The sequence below is a fragment of the Benincasa hispida genome, chromosome 4, assembly GCF_027475165.1.
Source record: "Benincasa hispida cultivar pf3 chromosome 4, pf3_genome.v1.1, whole genome shotgun sequence".
NCBI classification, from domain to species: Eukaryota; Viridiplantae; Streptophyta; class Magnoliopsida; order Cucurbitales; family Cucurbitaceae; genus Benincasa; species Benincasa hispida.
Genome location: NC_143481.1, coordinates 2,256,709 through 2,273,764, shown reverse-complemented (window position 1 = coordinate 2,273,764; position 17,056 = coordinate 2,256,709). Strand labels below are relative to the sequence as shown.

Genomic DNA, 17,056 nt, shown 5'->3' with positions numbered 1-17,056 from the left:
TGAATAATGCAGTTGGCAACAAATCTGTTGCCCCTACAAAGATTGGTCTACCTAACATGAATAAGAATAACAAAATACAAAATACAAAAGAAGGAAAAAAAAAAAAAACCCAACACGTATCACTTTATTCGATGGAAAGATAATCAAGGATCGGATTATTTTCTCTATCGTCTAGAGTCCAGAATACCAATATGTTTTCTCAGACAATGAAAGTAACAAAATTAAGTAGAAACAGAGAAATAATGGAAGCATATGCATTTTATTCTAATCACACATAAAGAAGTAAGAATTTGTCGTGTGACAAAATATTGTTCTAACAATTAAACAAAATGTGCAAAGATAAATATAGTATTTAGAATGCAATCAAGTATTTTTACTTTGATATGATCATATGTTGGCCAAGACTTAGAAGTCTATCATAAACTTGGTCAAGATCCTTGTGGAAGCTCTCCATCCAAATCTCAATTCGCCAGTACGTGAATAGGCAAATGAAGTTAATGGTTGGCTTGGGTGAATACCTCAAAGCCCATAACAAATCGCCCTTTGTATTTGCCATTCTTAATCGATGAGGGTATGAAGATGTTCATTACAATATAATATCAAATTGCATGCCTCGTAGCTATGCCATCCCCATTTAACCAATTATCAAGCTGTGAATTTGATTTGTGATTCACAATCAGATAGTATCAAAATCATATTTACGAAGGCGTTTTGGACAATGAGTTAATTATTATAATCCTAGATTATTATAGTTGGGTTACGATAGTTTACATTTGGGGTGTAGATTACTTTAGTTATGTATTTGATGTGTAAACTATTTTAGTTTGAGAAGAAAATAGTAAATACCATAGCAAATAATAGAAAAAAAAATGATGAAGGTAAAATAGTAAAAACGGTAATAAATAGTAAATACGGTAACAAATTGGGGTTTTGAAATAGTGTTGACGGTAGCTAATGAGAGGTTTTGAAATAGTTTTTATCATAGCAAGAGGTGATTATTATATTTTAATGATAACTCTTGTCCCGAACGTCCCCTAAATATTTGGTGGCAAAGATCATCCCAAACCCACTCTCCAAATATTTGAAAATTATTTCTATATTGGTTTCTATAGTAATTTAATTTAGGACAGCTGAAGAGTGGTAATATTAAGAAATTCAGAACTGCACAAAATTCAAATGTTGAGTTATTTGCCAAGTTGGTGTGGCCTTGAGTTGTCTAAGCTTTTTGAATTTGATGTGGTAGTAACATCTTCCAATGTGGCAGTGGCTAATGTAGCCTTTGTTGCATCTTCTTGCTTGTTAATATACACAAAATAGTCTTCGTTTGATAACCATACTAGCCCTAATTTATAACATTTTCGGTTTTCAGTTTTTAAATTTATATTTGTTTCTTCCCAACTTTTCAATTCTAAATTTCACTTTTATTAAAGAAACACTTAAATTATTCATCAAATTCTAAACACAAAAGCAAATATTAGAAAACTACTTGTTTTAATTTTTAAATTTAGCTTTTACTCTCGAGAACATTAAATGAAAGTTTATAATCTTTTCAAACCTACTCCATAATCATCTTGGAGAATTTAATTTTGAATGGTGAGGCTTCTTAAATTTTGAAGTCATAATTATTTTTTTTTTTCCAACTGCAAAAATAATTTAAGATACATGTTAATTTATTGTGCTTAATAACATCATTTTCAATTTATAATACTCCTAAGAAATAATTAGAAGTCATTAAAATAACAAAAGAAAACAACATGGTTTTGGAACTAATTTCTCTCCAAGTGTTACACGTATAACCTTTTAGATTTTAGGTTTGACTTTAATTCAGTCTTGAGTTGTGATTTTTTTTTTTTTTTTTTTCAATTTAATCCTTAAATTTCAAGATTTATATTTTTAACATCGATTTTTTACTAAATAGTCACTTTAATTTTAGCATTAATGTCTATTAATTAATTTAAAATAATCATAAAATAAAAATTTTAAATTAATTTTAATATCGTTTGAAAAAATAGTGAAACTTAATTAATTATGATTCTCCTCGATTAATCAATAAATATTAACTCTAAACATTAAAATTGAGTATTTAGTAAAAATTGAAGTTAAAAGTATAAATCTTGAAACTTAATAACTAAATTATAACACTATGAAACCTAAAACTAAGTTGAAACCAAACTCGAAACTTAAGTATTAATATTGTAACATTTTGAAACCTAAGAAACAAATGAAAATTCAACCCAAAACTTTGAGACAAAAAAGTTACTTTACCTAAGAAAATCCCCAGATGCACCTTTCTTTGTGCCGCCACTCAAATGTCCAGTCACAGTTTCCTCAAAACTTTTCTTCTTCTTAAAAAAATTAATTGTATTTTCCTTTATAATTGAAGTGATGCACGACTCGGTATTGCTTTTTACCTAGTAATATAGTGGATATTTGTAATAGATAGTAAAATAAGAGAAACATATCTAAAAATATATCACATCTCTAAAATATTTGCAAACATAGAAATGTTGACTAGTCAACTTTTGAATTTTTTCTAATTTTCAATTTAACCCTCCCTTGCCTATTTTGTTGCACACATTATTCTTCCCTTTCTTTTTTTTTCTTTTCTTTATTTTCTTCAATTTTTGCTTCTTTCGATATTTTTTCTTTTTTTCTTTTCTCTTATTTTCTCGATTTTTGCTTCTACTCTTTCTTTTTTTTTTTCTTCTTCTCTTTTTTTCCTGTTCTTTTTCTTTCTTATGACTTTGCTTCTTCCCTTTCCTTTTTTTATTTTCTTTCTCTTTTATCCAGTTTTTGCTTCTTCCCTTTCTTTTTTTTAATCGTTTCGGTTTCTTTCCTTTATTTTTTTTCTTTTTTTAAAAATTTTCTTTCCCTCTTTTGGTTTTTACTGCTTCCCTTTCTTTTCTTTTCTTTTTTGTTTTCTCTTCTATCTTCGATTTTTGCTTCTTTTTTTTAAAAAAAAGATTGTGTTCTCTCTAATTTTTGCTTCTTCTCTTTCTTTCTTTCTTTTTTAATTTTCTTTCCCTTATCTAACTTTTACATTTTTTTTTCAAAAGAATTATGAGACTTAGTTTTCTATACCCTCTAAAGTATCCAATTCATATGTGACTTAATACTAACAAGTCAATCATCAAATTTGATTATTATAATGAAACATTAAATATAAATAACAAATGAAAACAGATTTGAAAGAGACTACTTTTTTTTAGTTCACAAATTTCCACCATTTTTAGAAATATTTCTTAAAATTTTGAAATAAAAAACAATAATAGTTATTAAATATGTTTATTTCTCCAAAAATAAGAAATGTGAACGATATCAAACATGCCAATAATTTTTTTTCTTTTTATAGGACTTTAAGAATATGATGTCTATCAAAAATAAATTTGAAAAAATGACATAGATGGCTCAAAATGAAGGGCACAAACTAAAATATTTGTGTTGTGTACTATAATATTTGTGTATTGATAATAACAATTTTTAGTGATATTACTGATAAAACTTAGACAAATATCAGTCATACTCATGTATTAGCAATATCGAATTTAGGTAGATAATAGTGATAAAAGTCTATAAGTGATAAAAGTCTATTAGGGATAAAAGCCTATTATTGATAACCATGATAAAACTTTCTCAATGATAGCCCCTGATAGCTTTAAGTGTTAATCTTTCAAAATCGAAAATCACTAATGAAAGTCTATAAGTGATAATCACTTATATTTTCTATCATTGATAGCTTACCCTTTGATGATTTTTTTCACAAATAATACCCACTACTTATAGAAGTCTATCATTGATAACCAACTTAGCTAATTAATTAATAAAGTTGAATCTCGAACTAAAGTATAAGTGGAATGCTAAGAAGTTATCACTAATAAAATGTTATCTGTAATAAAAGCTATCAACGATGATATGTTATTTGATGGTAAAAAAGAATGACAAAAGTTCTCTCTAATAACATATTATCAATGATAGAAGCTATCATCTATAACTAAAATATAAGTGATATAAATGATATGATGATAGAATTTAGGTGATATCCCTGTATTGATAATATCAAAGAAAATCAACTCCATTTGATGATCATTGATAGCCACTGATAAAAGTTATTGGTGATAACCATTGATTAAAACTATTAATGATAGTCATAGCTATCAGTGATATGACTTAGGTATAAATCAATAAAATAAACAATATTAATGATATTGGTAATATGACTTAAGTAAATATCAGAGAGATTGTCACTTATAAACCTCTTATTGATTGACTTCTATCTATTATAGCTTTAAATGTTAATCTTTTAAAGATGATAGTTTCCTTCCAAAACTTGATAACTACTTATTAAGTCTATCATTGATATCCACTGATAGCTTTAGGTATTTAATATTTCAAGTTTGATTATAATTGATCAAAGTGTATCAATGATAGTCATTGAAAACTGATAGCAAATTGAAAAGTGATATTTCAAGTGTTATTATTTAAAGGCTGTATTAATATTTCTCAAATTGAAAGTATTATTTAAAGACTGTATTAATATTTCTCAAATTGAAAGTAATCACTCATAACAACTATCAGTAGCTATCACTAATAACTACTATCAATTATCATCAATGATAGTCGCTACCAGTGATAATTTTCAATTTGAAAAAACAAGAAGAAGAAGCACCAAATGTTGTGCTACGTGCGGATAGCTATTATTAATTGTTGCTATCAGTGATATATGGCACTAATTTTTGGTCATATCTCTAATATGTGTATCCTTGTTCTATATCTTTTATTATTTTGGGATGATTATTGTTATTTATACAACCAACCCTAATATAATAGGATGGACATGAATTTTACTAAAGACGTACATGAGTTTGGTTAGATTGAGTTGAGAGATTTTTTTGAACCAACTCAAAAATCCTGGTTAGTCGAGCTAACTACTCAAAAAAGTCAAACAGAGTCTCCAACCCACTATTGGGTTCTTGTCTTATTAATTTAAAATACTTAAATTTATCTAGAACACATACTAATCATTAAAATCTCATGAAATTTAAATATTAAATACCAAATATCCATGATATCTATTACAAACTTTAATCAAATACAAACATTAATCAAATACAAACATCATAATAATCTTAGAAGAAAAATATTAAAAAACTTCAACCTCAAATTTAAAACTTATATGAGCATAAATCTATGCCTCCCTACAACTCATGAATTAAGAATTCTCGCAACAACAAGGTCTACTCGACATGAATTAGGAGTTAATGAAACCTTTTATAGGAATCCTTTCACTAGATCCCAAGACATCAACTTCAAACATTTATTAGCAAGCTGTTTTGGCAACTCCTAATTCCTAAACACTTGTTTTCTTCATTTATATTTGTTGACAAATAAGAGTTGGGTACTTTCTTATCATATAAATACATATATATCTTCTTTCATATATTTCATGTTTCTAACGTTTAAAAAATTTAATGTTTAATATTTATAACTCTAAAATTGCTTGTACAACATAAAAGTTATTAAAAAAAAACACACAAACGTTCATCTAAAAGAATTAAGGAATGAAAACCAAAATTATTACCAAACATAGTTTTACTCCATCTGTTGATTAAAAATGACCATTATCTATCAAACCACATTTTTGTTTCACATTCAAGACATAACTAAAAGTAAAAATAATAATAATAAATAAATAAAAGCCAAAATTGAAAACTCAACAAGACCAAAAGTGTTAAAAATTCAAGTCTGACTACAAAACATTTTAGAACTTCTTGTTTCTTTCCTATATTGTTTTTTTTTTAACCTTAAAAAACTTGTTTTGTTTCAAGGAGTGTTCTTCCTCTTTTCAAAACCCACCAAAAAAAAAAAAACTTTACAATTATTACTTCTTTTTGTTTTGTTTTTTTTTTTTTTGAAAGATTACAATTATTGCTGTTATAAGTTACTCCCATAATAATTTTGCCATAAAAAATTTGAAATTAAAAGGCTTTTCATTACCGCGCCAAAATCCCAATTTATTTATTTATTTAAAAAAAAAAAAAAAAAAAACTCTTACTAGCTGGCCCATCGCTTTGGCCTTTGGGGACAAGAATTTGCACGCCCTCTCACTATTATTTTCGATTTTGTTTCTCTTTTTTTAAAAATGAAATATGGAATCAACAGATCCTCACAAGTAATAACCTTTTATCACAAAATAAATATATATATATATGAAGAATAAATCCACAAGAAATTTAAAAAGAAAAAAAAAAAAGAAAAAGAAAGAAAGAAAATTAAAATTCACTCACCCATTTTGAAATTCATAATTCTTCATATTCTCCCCCTGCTAGCTATCAATTTTCCAGATGGTTTAGAATCTGTGACATAGAATCAAAACATCAAGAGATTCAGAATTCAGAATCCAATCCTAATTTAACATGGGGTGGGTTTCACATTTGTTTAAGAAATGATAAATGGGTCATTGCAAATATAATAATTAGACTCAAAATATTTGTAAACATAGCATAGTACAAAAGAATTTGTAAATATAACAAAATTTAAATTTTACTTTCAAAATATTTGAGTGATAAACCTTATTGCTAGTAGAGAGATCTAGATTTTGCTAATTTATAATTCTATAAAAAAAATTACTATAAACTTAATTATAATCCCCAAAATACTACACAATGCCATTTTTTATCCAATAGTAAAATTAATGTCAACCAACCTGAACCTAATTTAACAAAATGAAAAAGTAGTAATAATAAATAAAAGGAACAGTAGCAAGGGCTAGCTGCAGGGCCGCCGCCGCCGTACATGATCGCCGGCAAAAACAAAAACTGGCCACTTTCATCCAATAGGTTAGAATCTTGCTGATGAGATATTACTAAGATTACGTTACAACAGGCCAGCAGTATTCTTTTATTTATTTTTTTATTTTTTAGGCCATGAAGAAGATAAAATCGTCTTTTAAGAGAAATACTTAATGGGTTTTGTCAGGCTTTAATCATGAGCCCACGTACGTAAATCAATGACTGCGGCTGTATAAATCAATCAATAAATAAATAAATCTCATATATATATATAGGGACAACAAAATAAAAAGAAAAATTAGTGTAAAAATAAATAAATAACTTGACCCTTAAAATGAAGATTCATCGAGTAAAACCTCGAAACAAGTCAATAACAAAAAAGAAAGTGCATGTTATGAAAAACCTTATGTCTAGTTTGTCTACTTAGAAAACCCTAGATTCATGGTTTTTTTTTTTTTTTTTTTTTTTTTTTTTTGAGAATCTAGATTCATGGGTTTGAGATATTCAAAAAGAAGATCTATAAAACCCATGATTTGATGAGACCTCAAAAAACCCAGAAGAAATTCAAGTAAAAAAAAAAAAAGGATGATTTTGGTAAAATTGAGACTGATGAAGCTAAGAAATCAAAGAGGAACAATATATATGATGCATAAAACATAATGTCAGAGATTTTGAAACCCATTTGATTTACAAGTTTATTTGTTTTATCTTTACCTACTTTCTAGTTTCACACCACTATTTTCAAAAGCCCAAATAAAAAATTTCAGAAACTAAAATTTTATTAGGAAAAAAAAGGAAATTGAAATGAATACCTGAGGAGGGAGATGAAATAATAATGAAAGGTTAAAAATGTAAGGATATCAAGAAGGGTGTTACAAAGAGGATCCAAACAGAGCTCAATTGGCAGTATGCCCACCTCCAAAAACCAAAGCCCTCTTAAATTATGGGTGTGTTTCTATAGAGAAGGAGGTGGACAGAATGCCAATAAATTCTGTTGGAAACCCTTTGAGAAACCCCCCATGAAAACACGCTTTGAGACTTCAAGAAAGAGCATCATCATCATCGTCTTCTTCTTCTTACTTGTTCTTCTTCCTTCTTGAAAGGGCAAAAGAGAGAGCCATAGAAGAGAAGAGTGAGTGATTAGATGGAAAGAAGAAGAAGGCAGATGGGAGTGAATTTAAGAGCAAATAATAATGGAGAGAAGAGAGAAGAGAGAAGAGTTTGGTTATATTTAGAAGCAGTTGAGAGAGAGAGAGAGAGAGAGAGGAAAGGAAAGGATGATGAATGATGGTTATTCTTTCCTCGTTCTTGATGAACAAACCAACCAAGTAACGCTTTTCTTTTCTTTTTTTTTCTTTTCTTTTTTTCGCTTTTTTACGGTGCAGTTGTCCCACGTCGAAAAGTTAAAAAAAGTCAGATATCATAAAAGGATTCTCTGTCTTTGATTTTAACTTATCCTAATTAGAGATACTTTAAACTTTAGTGTATGTTTAACTCTAGTTAAATTCCCTTTATATATTCTCTAGGTTGAGAGTGGAAAGAAATATGAATAGTATAAAGATTTTGAGAGAGTGTTCTTTTAATTGTGATCAGAGAGAGACTTATTTTACATGATGGTTGTGGTTTTTCTCTGAGTTTTGAGTTTTCCACTCTGTTTTCAGTTTTATTGTTTTCTTTTAATTTTTATGTTATTTTTCTACTTATTCATGTGGTATAACTGGAAGATTTTTCTCAACAAAATTGAGTTATGAAGTCTGAAATGAATATGATGGAGTTAGTAAGTATGTATTTCGAGTGGAGAATTGTAAGATATAAATGTGCAAAATAGATAAATAGGGAAATATGAATTCACTTCATAAATGTATGCAAACTTCAATAGTCATTTGACGTCTACTTATGAAATTGGTGGACTAAACACCCCTTAGGAACATCACCTTAGTATCTATCTTTACATATTTCATCAATTTGTTCAATTATAATTTGTCATATAACAATGTTTATATATTTTTAAAAAATATACCAATTCTTTTCACCTTAAAATTGGTACATTTTCAAGCAAACTTAAACAAAACAAAACAAAATCTCTACCATATTATACTCCATTTCTTTACACTAAAATAGTTAAGAATGCAACCAAAATTTCATATTGACTAGATTGAAAGATCGTGTGTATATAAGTAAGAACAACTATTTTCACTATTACAATGTGTTTTTATGAAACTGAAAATAAAGTTTCATGTTAAAAGTGTAAAATATCATACCATTGTCACAAAAATATATGGAGATTCCTTGTCTATAACATAAATTTGTTTTCATGATTTTTTTTTATGCTAGTAAACTCCACTCTACTTTTTAAAACGCATGAAGTGACAAGCATTAAATATAGATAATAGAGAAAATTTTCCATAATACCACAAACACTCATAATTATCGAGCTCCATTCGATAATATTTTTGAAAATTATATTTCTTTTTTCATTATTTTTTTACCATAATTTTCATTTTTTTTTTAAATAAACACTTAAATTCTTAGTTAAATTTTAAAAATGAAAATATTAAAAAAAAAAAAAAGATTGTTTTAGAGTTTTCAAGACTTAGCTTTATTTTTTAAAAAGTAAATAAAAAAAAACAAATAGATGAGTAGATGAAAATAATATTTACAAATTTATTTTTTTTAAAATAATAATAATAAGCGTTTGGTTTGGTGTTACTGAGGAGAAGAAGATCTACAAATATCGAGAAAGATGGGTTTGAGGTGATTGAGATTAGAAAGAAGGAAGATGTGTGGCCAAAGGAAAATTAAAACGTATGCGTTTAGAGTTGTGTTTTTTGTATGTATGTGTTTCCTTAGCTTGCGTATCAGTTATGTTATGCTATGTTTTGTCATTGGGGCACGAGGACACATAAATTAGGCATGGTGGGGGTCTTTTAGAAATATAATAATAATAATCACATATTCGATGCCATGTTTACTTTATAATAACTTAATAAATCAATGATAATTTGAAAAGTGAATCTCATTTGATTATCCGTTTGGTGTTGTTTACTTGTGTTTTGTACTTATACTGACATTTGGGGCTCACTTCCAAATCAAACTACAATTCGATCGAGAAGCGGAGAGTGATCAATTCGAATGCGTTTGAAAATTACGTTACCATTATCGTTACAGTTATCATTATTGTACTGTTATAGCATGAGAATCACGAAATCCGTCATATTTATTCTTACCGTTATTGTTTGATCCTAATTGATAATGGTAGCAGTAAATGTGACTGATTCATAATTTTAAGTAAATATGATAAAAAAACAATCTAATTACGTTTGCGATTATGACTCATTATGATTGATCTAGCAATGAAATCTCATTACGACTACACCAATTTTTATGATGAATTGGTAAATGTGGTCTAAAGATTGAACTATCAACTACTAAAGGGAGTGTTTGGGACAAGTTAAAGAGTAAAGTCGTGACGTCTGGAAAGTTGTTTAATCTTGAAGACATTAAGTCATAAAGTTACAGATTCTTTGGACTAAACAAAATGGTAGATGCCACAACCCTAATTTTTTAAGCCAAACATCCTTAAGAAGGTAATTGATATTTTATTTATTGAATTAGGTTTGAATTTACAATTAATTTAAAGGTGTCGAAGTTATATGTCATCACCCTTTTATTCGTTTGAATGGTAATTTAAATGGTCAAATCTATCTTCCAATGATTATAAGGATACAAGATTTTGAATTTGCAGCTATTATTATTTATTATAAGACAACTAAGTTTTGTTGCGGTGGCCACACCACATTAAATTATTTTCTTGAGAAGAGTTATGATTTTGCATTTTTGTTTTCAATAAATTGTCATTTAAGATTTTTTGAGAATAAAAATGATAATTGTGGCAAAATTGATTGCCATAATTGCGCAGAACTATCAAACAAAAATATATTTTAGTAAATATGACATCTTTATTTTTAATTTATTTTTATTAGCATACATCAACTTATATATCATTTTATTAATAGAAGTTATTGCTAATACACTAATGAACGAGGACGAATTAGTAACAAGCATTGACAGATGCGAAGAATGTAGATATATGATGAAAATCCTTTCTACTTTGTGTTTGTTTGTTGAATATTTAATTTATTTTAATCAAACCTTAAACTTTAATTTTGTATCCAATAAATACATCAATTTTAAAAAGTTAAATTTTGCATATCAACGAGTACATGATCTAAACTTATAATTTAATCTCATTTAAATTTGTATCACTCGATATTGAGTTTTGGATATACTTCAGTATGTATGGTTTGTTTTCTTTGGTTTAAATCCTATTTTAGTCTCTGAACTTTCAATTTTCTCTAAACTTTTAGAAACATTCATTTTAGTCCCTAAACTTTCAAGTGATGCTTATTTCGGTCTTTGTTATTAAAAATATATTAACTCTTCAAGAGAAATGTGAAGGAGCTTTGTATTTTTGATGAGTAGGCTCTAGGTGTATTGAGTAAGATGAAGGTGAAATAAAATGTCAATAAATAATACACATCAAAATTTTGAACTAAAAATGTATTTTAAATTCTCCAGCTTTGCCACCTCATTCAAAATGAAACGCTAGATTTTTTAGCGTATCTAACTTTGGTAGCCTAGTCATAAAAATATTACAAATCACCTTGCCATTTTGTTAAAATTTAACAAAATCTTAATATGTTAAAACCAAAACAAACACTTTTTAAAAGTTCAAGGATCAAAACAATCGTTTTTAAAAGTTTAGAGACCCAGATAAAATAATATTCAACTAAAACAAATATTTTTTAAAATTTAGAGATTAAAATAGAACATTAGTCAAAGTTCAAGGATCAAAATCAGATTTATACCTTTATTTTTTTCCTTTTTGAAACTTGTCAAAGGAGAAACTAAAGCTAAAAATTAAAATTAAATCTTGGTAAAAAAAGGATTTTTGGTTTTTTTTTGTTTGCAACTTTAATATTAGAAAATAGAATTATGAGAATAAGAAATGAAAGGCAAAAGATGGGGCACTTATGTCAACAAATGGGAATTGGCAAAGAGCACACAAATATTGTTGTTGTTTGTTGTTTGGCATGCGCTTTTATTTGTCAACCATTTCCCCAGCAATCCCATTGAGGTTTCCACTATACTAAACTCACCCTCAATTTTCATCTCAATTTTTTTTTCCTTTGGTAAATTATTTCAAAGGGTAAATTTATTGAAAATATTTATAAAATATAGTAAGATTTTAAAACTATCAATAATAGATGCTACTTCTATCCGTGTCTAGTAATATAGCACCTATCATCGATAGTTATAAAATTTTACTATATTTTGTAAATATTTTATTTTATTTTTCTATATTTAAAAATTTCCCTTTTTCTTTCCTATTATTCCTATGCCTTCTCAAATAAATACTTTATTTTTCTTAATTTTCAAACTATATATTATTATTATTGTAAATTAAATCTTTTGTTTATATTCACCTTATCAACTATTTTATCATTACTTATAAAAAGGTGTTGGCAAAATTACCCTTTTAGTCCTCAATTTTTAAAGAATATGTGTGTTTGATTCATAAATTTTTAAAATGTAACTTTTTAGTCTCATACTTATAAGATTAGATATATTTTGTCCTTGAATTTTCAAAATGTATATTTTTAGTTCCTAAACTTTTAAGATAGATTTAAAAAGTATATTACATTTTAAACTAGAAGAATAATTTCTAAAAATCACATCCTTTCGACTCTCTAAAAACTAATTTTTTTTCTAATTTTAAATATCATATACTTATTTTTTTTAAAATCAAATAAAAAAATATTTTAAGAACCTTTTAAACATATTTTTATAAAATGGAGAACTAAAAAGGTATATTTTGAAAATTTAGGGATCAAATTGACCTATTTTTATAAATTTGGGGATTGAGATATATCTTTTAAAAACTCATGGACTAAATGTACATATTCTTCCAAATTTGAAGACTAAAAAGATAATTTTTTTTAAAAAAAAATTTATACATATATATGTTACGGTGATTTTTTAATTTTTATTGATAGAAAAGTTTCTTTTGGAAAAAAAAAGAGTACAACTTTGTAAAGTAGAAGCATTTACTTTTATAAAAAGGAATATAGAAGGTAATCGTGTGCATGACAAGTACAGGAGTAGCTTTTGTATTACTATGGCACTACCAATTCTTTTGTTTGGACATTTCTCTTTCACATCAATTTTAGGATGAATTTATTTTTTTTTCTTTTCGTTATCATCATCATTATTATTAATTTATCCCTTTTTTTTTAATAAATGAAATGTGTGTCAAATAAAAATGAAATTAAAGGAAGGGAAAATTTTGACTTCTAATTATTTAATTAAAGTAAATTGACAATATCTCTCACCACTTATGCCTTTTTTTTAACCCACTTTTCATTACCAACTAATACTCACAAACATTAAGGTCATCTTCTTTGACTTTAAATATATTTGACAAAACATAAAAGTAAAAAAAAAAAAAACGAAAATTTTAATTCTACCATCCCGTAATTTATAACCAGATCTCTGATAGTAACGAAGAGTTAACATGATTATATGAAAAATGGTACATTAACATATTAAAATGAGCAATACTTAAGTACATCCTAAAGATGCATTCATATTTACACATCTCAATTGTATCATATAAAAAAAATCAATTATTTTTTTTACTCAAATATAGAAGAACTTTACCTAAATTCTCTCTTACCAACTTAGTGATCACAAATATCAATGTTATTTGATGTCCTCATTGATGTATTGACCAAAGAATTTCAAAGTTATTATAGGGGTGATAAAGAGAGAAGAATATATAAAGAAAAGGAAAATTATATTTGACACATTTGATGTAAGTAGGTGTATATATTTTACCAATGGTCAATACAAAGAGGTTTAGTGGGCTACACTGACTTTTGGAGCTAAGGCAGACACACACCCCCTCTTTCATGGGTCCAACTGTGTTTTTCACCATTATGTATGGAATCCTAGGAAATCCCCTATGCACTTTTTTTTTTTTTTTTTTTTTTTTTTTTTTTTTTTTTTGAAAAAAACAATTGAGTTTAAGTGCATCATAGGTGAGATTATAATATCAATGTTGATATCGAGATTGAAATTACAAAATTTCAGATATATCGATAAAATAGAGATATATTTGAGTGCAATTATGCATCTTCTTTAATTACAAAAGAAAAAAGTTTAAAATCATATTTAAAAAACACACACTGTTTGTCACGTGACAACTTGTAATTGAGCACTTAGGTGGACTACACAAAAATATATGTAACATTGGAAGCACAGAGATAGATGCAACAAATTAATTTTGGATAACATATTGATACCGAGTTATTTTTTACTTCTAAACCATGTTATAGGTCTTATAATTAATTAGTATTCATAAATGATGATTTGTTATGTTTTATATGTGTATTTATAAAAAGTATTGATTAACCTTTAATATTGATGTCGAACCCTCTAATTTATAGATACATCCACGTATCGACGAAGATTTCAATCCTTGATCTTTGAGCTACATCTATCTCTATGTCATCCACTCAATTGTGTAACTATAGTTTACCATGTGTCGAACTCTTTTTTCTTCTCTTTTGAAATTTTTTTATTGTGTGATTGGAGTGAACTACACAGAGATAGATGTCATTCAAAGATGCACCGAGTATTATTAAAAATAATAATAATAATAATAATAAAGGTCACATTTAATTACCCCTTTGACAAGTTGTGAAAACTCCCAAATTAACAGTAACAAATGACATTAATGAAAAGGTTAAAAACCCTAATGATATTAAATGAGTGGGTTTAATTAAAGAAGAGCCTTTTATTTACAATGAATGAATGGTGTGGTGTTATTGTTTGTGGCAGAAAGAAAGAGTGAGTATAAATTTGAAAATGGTTAATTATTTGCCCTTTTGTCTATCGATGGGTCGCACTCATCACTCCCACAAAACCCCACGCTTCTTAATAACACTCTCTTTTTCCTTCAACTCTCTCTCACACTATAAATTGCCTCTAATAAAAACAATTAATTCCCATTATTTTTTTTAAAAAACAAAGAGCAAAACATTTCACCCTTTTTGCATAGATTTTTGTGGTTTTGAAAGCAACCCCTTTTCATTATCTAACACAATCTTTCTTAGCTCTATAATGGTGTCTACATACTTCCATATGTATGTTCCCAACGAGTATTCGGTCTAAAAATAAAAAAAACGAAATCTAATATCAGAATAATAGTAAATCCAAAGATATATCATTTTGAAAGACGTATTGAAGGATCCCACATTGAAAAAATTAAAAGATCTCACGATATTTGTAAGATATACGAGTTACTCCTCTCATTGTGAATTAGTTTCAAGATGGAACCCATATTAAAAAAATATTTGATATCATATTGTTATTTATTACCAATTAATATTTTATTATTATTACTACTACTATTATTCTAAAAAAAGACATTCAAAATCGAATTTTTAATGTGCTATTTTCAAATATAGCAAAATGAATCAAAATATTTACAAATATAGCAAAGTTTCAGAATCTATCAATCTGACAGACACCGATAGAAGTCTATCAGTGTTTATTAATATATATTGAAATTTTGTTATATTTATAAATATTTTCAGTAGTTTTATCATTTGAAATAATTTTCCATTTTTTATTTTAACGTTTGCTTGCATCTTTTTATTTGATTAGGGTTCTTTTAATGAATTAATAACAATCTATTTGTTTTTTTTTTTTTTTTTTTTTATATCTATTCAATTTCTAAAACTACAAGAGATCATTGGATAATTAATTTTTTGTTATCATATTTTTCATATTTTAGTGTTTTTAGCGGGTCAAAAGAATGAGAAGAAAAAGAGAAAATATAACTTTTTTTTTTTAAAAAAAAAAAAATAAATATCATGAAATATTTATTTAAAAAAAAAACTAAAAGCAAATATATTGTCAAATGGGCCTTAATTCAGTGGTCCTAATTATTTTAAATGCTGATGTTAAATATAGTATGTCCTAATAATGAAAATTACTTCCCATATTGATGTAGTATGTACTGGACATTTTATTGAGTTTTTGTTCTTTTTTTGTTTTTTAAATGCAACTCGAAAAAGAAAAATCTAACCTTCAATTTTTAGAAAAATAATAATCAAGTTAATTATCATTGAACTAAATTCACTTTGAAATTGATTTTTTTAATACCATAATATAATATAAAATACATTTCATATTTTTTGCTCTCACCACTATTTAGCCATATTAATACTAAATATATTTATTTTGTAAAGTGAATCTCATATATATTTATAATAACAGTACAAAAGTCTTGTACGCTTATGGGACATTTCTTACTTATCACCTAAGTTATTGGTGTGTATCGATTTCAATTTTATGAAAATTAGATGAAATATGGATAGGATGTTGAGGTAAATGAATAATTTGAAAATATTATAAAAACAAGAAAGGTGAAAAAAATATATATATTTAATTTAATAAATAGTCATATAGTATTTGTAAATAAGTTAAAATATTTACTATCTATATTTTATTCAAATTACTGGCGTTTTTGTTGCTTTAGTACATAGCCATTCCAACCCTATCTCAATGGGTATAAAGGCACATCAATTATTTCTAAAAGGTCGATAATTTGATATCTATTATTCGCCCACATCATAATTATTGAACGAGAAAAAAATGGACACAAATCTAATGTTGTTAAATCGATGTAAGTGGTAGAAATCCATTCATCGCTTAAATATAAATAAGGACATCAAATACTAATTATCATCTCAAAAGTTATAAATAGAGTTAAAAAAATAAATAAATAAATTCAGGAGATTGGAGAATGAGTATTAATTAAGATTTAAAATATCAATATTGATAAAATTGTCGATGTTTTTAAATTTTATCAAAATGTCGATATCGATGTTGAAAATTGAGTTTATAGACACTAATTCTACTCCAAATTTATTTCCTTGTTATCTACTTTTCGCTAGTGGTTTAAAAAACCAAGCCAAATTTTGAAAACTAAAAAAACTAGCTTTCAAAAAGTTGTTTTTGTTTTTGGAATTTGGTAAAAAATGTAACTATTGTAGTTAAGAAAAATACAAATTATTGTAAGAAACGTGATGAAATAGACTTAATTTTTTAAAAAAAAAACCAAATGGTTACCAAATGAGGCTTAAAAATTTGGAAACCATGGATATGTCTATAATTTATATTGATACCTACTGTTTTAT

The 17,056-nt window shown here is 26.5% G+C and overlaps 1 long non-coding RNA gene across 1 annotated transcript; it reads right to left on the bottom strand.

Moving 5' to 3' along the window:
* Positions 1-242: 242 nt before the first annotated feature.
* Positions 243-8,080, bottom strand: LOC120075127 (uncharacterized). The gene is made up of 3 exons (XR_005481197.2): positions 7,601-8,080; positions 2,266-6,353; positions 243-650 (listed from the first exon to the last, which is right to left on the bottom strand). It is a non-coding gene; the product is annotated as an uncharacterized LOC120075127 (long non-coding RNA).
* Positions 8,081-17,056: the final 8,976 nt, after the last annotated feature.